The sequence below is a fragment of the Patella vulgata genome, chromosome 2 (genome assembly GCF_932274485.2).
Source record: "Patella vulgata chromosome 2, xgPatVulg1.2, whole genome shotgun sequence".
Lineage (NCBI taxonomy): Eukaryota > Metazoa > Mollusca > Gastropoda > Patellidae > Patella > Patella vulgata.
Genome location: NC_065880.2, coordinates 26,012,322 through 26,018,587, shown reverse-complemented (window position 1 = coordinate 26,018,587; position 6,266 = coordinate 26,012,322). Strand labels below are relative to the sequence as shown.

Below are 6,266 nucleotides of genomic sequence, written 5' to 3'. Positions count from 1 at the left end.
CTCCAATATTAATTATCCTCGATCAAGATCGGTCCGTGTTGACAAATATAGGTCTACACCATGTAGTGAGCTAGAATTCCTATATTTGAGGGAAATTTTGCCCTGACAGCAGCGTTATCGCTTACTCGTCATCAAATACAAAAACCATTTACACTTAGCCACCGTAGATCTATTATGGAAATAAGAGTATCACAGACTGTATTAATGTACGATGTAACATATTTCGCTTTTTTAGTCGATTCTGGGTGTTTTGTTTTTTTCGGGAAAATCGGCAAAAACAAAAAAAGTCCCTTTCGAATATCCTATATCCACCATCGACATGGTTTCTATACTTTTCTGGTGTCTATAATTTGGAGACCTATTGAAAGATTTGACTTAATTTTGGACTAGTAACTGGTTCCTATGCGCTTCTCATCTTGTTGTTCTTGTTGATGCTTTCTTGTTCTTAGGGGCAACGCTCTTCGAAAAAACCCTAACCTCCGGCATGCTTGTTTCTTGTTTGACAAGAGTCCGGGTTAATGAAGACGGGCATACGCAGCGGGGTAATTTTGTCCGGGCAGCAATTTAATTCCATTTGTCAAGGTTTTTTTTCACGGACCTCGACCTTTCGTCCCATTTAAACGACAAGGTACTGTCCTTGTCAAACCCTCCGTCCTGCATAACCGACAAGAGTAAACAACGCCAGTGTAATAGGGGTTATTTTAGTTCTATGTAAGGTGCTCTGTTTAATATATCGAAGTGGTTAAACTAATGGGTGACAATGGGAATTGGGCCGAGTAGGTATTTTGCAAGATTCAACTTTCTTAGACTAACTCACAGACAGTTCCTGTCACCATCAATAGCTGAGGATAGAGTGCTATCGTCTAGTCATCTTGTCCAAAGTTTACTCCAATAAAATAGAATAATGTTAACGTAAAACGGCGCCCATACAAAACACATACCCAAAAATGGTAATTGTCCTGCCCTTATACCTGATACATCTATATTTCCTATATAAGAAGACGCCGGGTTAAATTTCCCTTCAGGCATCATTTGGAGTCCCTAGGGAAGACATCATGTGGGCTTCCTAGAGAGTTATACCATTAGCCGCCTCGGCTTAGAGGCCGGGATACGAACATCATGCAGGGTTCTTAGGACGTACTCTCGTGCCTTATTCGTGAGATTATCTAAACACTACAGTGACGCTCTGAATTTGAATTGTCAAGATGGGACCCCAGTTTTTCGTCCATCCGAACAACCAATGACTGTCCTTGCCCGGTCCTCCGTCCAGCATAACCTACAGGGGTAACCACGTCCGAAAATCCCCAAATAGAACCCGGGACCTTCATGTAAGCAGTTTCTTTGGGTAATTATCATTTAAGATCCTTTAGCGTCTGGTTATTCCAGTCTACGCCGATGGTGTTTATTGTGCATGTTCTCCAGATAAGAATATTACGTCACCATTTGACATGACTTGTGGAATATTTCTAGCCTCGTTCTTTGAGCCCTTTGTTCCAAATGGCACTGAAACGCATTATGTGTACCAATAATAAAATGTTTATTTTGTCTTGAATATTGGATATCAGAAGCCCACCTTTTCCCCGTAAGATCACAAGACCAATGTTGATTTGAATTGACAAATAATTCGTGTTTTCAATGTCGAAGACTTTGGATGATATTGAGTTAGAGACTTAGCTACTTTAACGCTTTTATATATCCGTCATTAACTGAATGAACATTGTCTCCGTATCGATAATTAACAAGTTTTTTGATGTACTAACACGTTGAAAGAATAAAAACAGAAACACTAGTAAAGCTGTTTGTGGTTTTATTACATAAAACTAACCAGAGCAGGTGTAGCTGGTATCGCCACCTTCTTCTATTTCACAGGAACAATTTGAGTAATCCTGACCACCGATTGTTCTAGAAAAAGTGTCACCGGGGCTGTGACATTCGCCGTCTTTATCGGCACATTCTAAAATAAAAATCGGAAATTGCCAAATTAAAAATGTACCAGGGTTTGCCTCATCACTAATGTTAATAAGAAATCAGATTAAACTAATTCAATAGTTTATTTTAATCTGATTTGAGTGATATCGGAATGCCTTTCAAAAGCTAAATGTCTAATAGGAATATTTAAAGGATGGTCCTTTATTTAATTGGATTGAATCCAAGCCGGAAGATCACCTAGCTTTAAAATGTTATATAACCAATCTAGGTCCAGATAAGCGTCCAAATTCCATATTATCAAACAAAATACAATTCACGCACATGTACTTTAAACCAAACATATTTACTTTCTTTAATTATCCTATCTATCAAGAAATGGGGTTTAACATCCTACTTTTCCTTACCATCCGAACAACTAGACATTGTCCCGGATAGGCCCTATCTCGGCAAACACCGGGAGCAACCCTGAGGTCTCCTGGTTAGTGAGTCAGCGAGCCACCGCGGCTCGATTATCTTTGGTCTTTCTGCCGACAGGATACGATGGGTTACCATCTAAAATCATTAATGGCAATGTACATTGGTATATTTTATATTTCTAAATATTTCCCTGCATCTAATGGTCGAATGGTCTAATGCGTGTGCTTTAATTCATAGGGTGTGTCAGTGAGTCAAGTGGCTAGGTTTCGAACCCAAGCTTAGACGTAACCACTGCTAGAGACCACGCGCGCAGACTCTCTCTCCCTCACAGACACACACTCTCTCTCTCTCTCTCTCTTACTCGTCTAGTTAGTTCCCATCAGTCGCGCAGATTCCACCCCTGATAAGTGATCACAGACTTGAAACATTGCGAGGTTTCTTCTCGACTCATACTGTAATTTACTTACTGCGCTCTATAACCTGGAATCCGACACTGCCATCATGGACACATTCTTTTTTAACGCAGTTTGGAGTGATAACTGTACCTACAGCATGGCATGAACCATCAGCGGGATTCATACATTCTGTAAAAAGTAATTACAATACATCTTAAACGTATGATAAAAAAAACCCTTGACTTGTGAATAAAAAATTTGCATTTGGTATGTGCTACGTTTTGTAAATATGAAACAAAAACCAGTATTTAAAAACTTGAAATGTCAATTGAAAATTCGCATTTTATAAGTATAAAAAAAATTTTGATTTGCCTAATTGCTCGAATCTTATTAATTATAATATAATTATACCTTTTATAACCCTGATAATGTTGTCCTTTAATTATTAATGAGCGTAAGGGAATTAATGGCATGCGAATTGACGCTTCAACAAAATTTGGTAATCTATAATTCTATGGTTATCTGCACCATAGACTTCTTTAAGCCACACTCCAAGACAGATATAAGGATGGAGAAAGTTAAAGATGTACAGGATTATTTTTACCCAAATGTTTTAAACGTGTTTACTAGCCGATCAACGAGTTCTAGTTGATTGATATGAAACCGCTAGATTTTTTTTTTGAATGGCCTTTAAATATCATTTACCTTTCTGAATTAGAATCATTATGTTTAGGTCGTATTTCTATATAATTGTTTGTAAAAAGTAATAAATAAATTTGCAGCATACCAAGGACCAAACAAATATATTGTCAGGTATTCTATTTAGTCTGACTTACCAATGGAAGATGGTGCGTAGCTGGCATCGTCGCAGAGGTATTTGATGCAGGGTCCACTTGATTCTAATGTAAAAGTTTCTCCATGGGGAAAAGTCTGTCCCGAATCTGCAGGTTCACAGGACCTTTTTTCTACTGCAAATTGTAAAACAAATTTATATAAACGATTTGTTTTATTATAATATACAATTTATCTAGAAAAAAATATGTAACACATTAAATTCTACAACTATATTAATCGACGTAATATTGTTCATATAACCAAATTTATTCCGTCCTTTAATTACGACTTATATAAAGCCAGATAATCACCTTTGAACTAATATCTTAATATACTTACCTGGAGTTGCAAATGCAGTGGCTGCTAAAACTAAAAGTCCAGCTAATTGTAAAGATGCCATCTTGAGCGTTAGTGTTATTTTCAGATAGTTTACAAACAGAAACAGTGATAAAAACGAGGAATCACCGACTTTAAATACCCTTTTTTACAAATTGTTTCATTGGTTGTTGACAATATTCTTCTTGACGTACAGGAATTCCATTTGTTCTTGGGAAGCAAACGCCACGCCCTATTAAACATAAGCTGTTTAATTCAGTATGTAGAAAATTGACACTAATTATGGTAACAGCTTTAATAGACTGGACATTGAGTGGATTTTCATTAACCTTTCTTTGTACTTTATCAAGAGAAAAATATTATAGTAATTGCCCTTTTGTGTTATAAGAGTAATTTATCATACCTTGTTAATCACACAACATTAAATAGTGTATTAATGGGGTGGGTAAAGTCGTTTAAATTAGAAAACATTTAGTCATTCGCATTCTTTCAGTTTGCAACTCGCTAGCCTGGAGGTCGGGTGTTCGATCCCTGCATTGGCCGAGAAAGTTCATCCAGATTTTCCGGCGTGGTTTCCCCTTGTCAGTGATGCAGGACGGAGGGCCTGACAGGGACAGTTGTCTAGTCGTTCGGATGGGACGAAAAACCGAGGTCCCGTGTACATATTGGCGTGCACGTAAAAGATCCCTTGGCAGTTGGAATTCGATAAAAGAGTATGCCGTAGCGCTGTCCGGGCAAAATTTCCCTCATAGCACATTGTATGGCGTATGCCCGTCTTTATTAGCCCAGTTTAGGAGCAGAACAGTAGGACGTTAAACCCCATTTCATTTCATTTCAGTTTGCAACTCTCTCTCTCTCTCTCTATCTCCCTCTCTCTCTCTCTCTCTCGCTCGGTGCATTATGGACGAGAAATGTGATAATGTAGGTGTCAATGATGGATTAGTAAATGCTTTCTAGCAAGTGTATAATTTGCCCTTTGGACAAAAGTCCTGTATAGGACAATTCCTAAAATGACCGGGAAATTTATACATTATACCTATCTTATATAGATTCGTAAAGCATTCAATTATAGCAATGTACAGCTCTTAACAAGTGTATGATGTAGCTAGGACAACTGCTTGCATTTTTAGGCATTACACCCCAACTCCCACCCCCACACACACGCACCCACACACGCACGCACACTCTTGCCCCACCCCGCCCACACCAAATCAACCCCCATCACAACCCCTCACAAAGCAAACCAAGGGCATTCTTTATCGATGGATATAAATGAATGTTTCACTATTCTATAAGATAAGATAAATCTTATTGCATGAAAACGCCCATGGGGAGCAGCATACAAATACAGTAATAAAAAAATCAAATTAGAACAAACATACATAACAAACGCAGTTAAGAATATGATACACTAGCAGGATACCCGGCTTCGCTCGGGGGTCATAACTCCGAAACCGGAAGTGGTAGACTAACGCCACCTGGCCTATGTTACTCCCCAGTCCGAGCTACCCCTATACCCCAAATTTCAGACTCCGGGCAGACCAAGTGTAGCCGCCAACCCCGAACAGTAAGACTTCGCTCGGGGTCATAACTTCGAAACCGGAAGTGGTAGACTAACGCCACCTGGCCTATGTTACTCCCCGGTCCGAGCTACCCCTATACCCCAAATTTCAGACTCCGGGCAGACCAAGTGTAGCCGCCAACCCCGAACAGTAAGACTTCGCTCGGGGTCATAACTTCGAAACCGGAAGTGGTAGACTAACGCCACCTGGCCTATGTTACTCCCCGGTCCGAGCTACCCCTATACCCCAAATTTAAGACTCGGGGCAGACCTAGTGTAGCCGCCAACCCCGAACAGACCGGCTTCGCTCGGGTGTCATAACTCCGAAACCGGAAGTGGTAGACTAACGCCACCTTGCCTATGTTACTCCCCAGTCCGAGCTACCCCTATACCCCAAATTTCAGACTCCCGGCAGACCTAGTGTAGCCGCCAACCCCGAACAGACCGGCTTCGCTCGGGGGTCATAACTCCGAAACCGGAAGTGGTAGACTAACGCCACCTGGCCTATGCTACTCCTCGGTCCGAGCTTCCCCTATAACCCAAATTTCAGACTCGGGGCAGACCTAGTGTAGCCGCCAACCCCGAACAGACAGACAGACAGATACCCGGCTTCGCTCGGGGCTCATAACTCCGAAACCGGAAGTGGTAGACTAACGCAACCTGGCCTATGTTACTCCCCGGTCCGAGCTACCCCTATACCCCAAATTTCAGACTCGGGGCAGACCTAGTGTAGCCGCCAACCCCGAACAGACCGGCTTCGCTCGGGGGTCATAACTCCGAAACCGGAAGTTGTA

General features: G+C 40.9%; 1 long non-coding RNA gene across 1 annotated transcript; it reads right to left on the bottom strand.

Annotated features, from left to right (window-relative positions):
* Positions 1 to 1,936: 1,936 nt before the first annotated feature.
* Positions 1,937 to 4,033, bottom strand: LOC126811000 (uncharacterized). The gene is made up of 4 exons (XR_007675349.2): positions 3,915 to 4,033; positions 3,578 to 3,709; positions 2,814 to 2,930; positions 1,937 to 1,954 (listed from the first exon to the last, which is right to left on the bottom strand). It is a non-coding gene; the product is annotated as an uncharacterized LOC126811000 (long non-coding RNA).
* Positions 4,034 to 6,266: the final 2,233 nt, after the last annotated feature.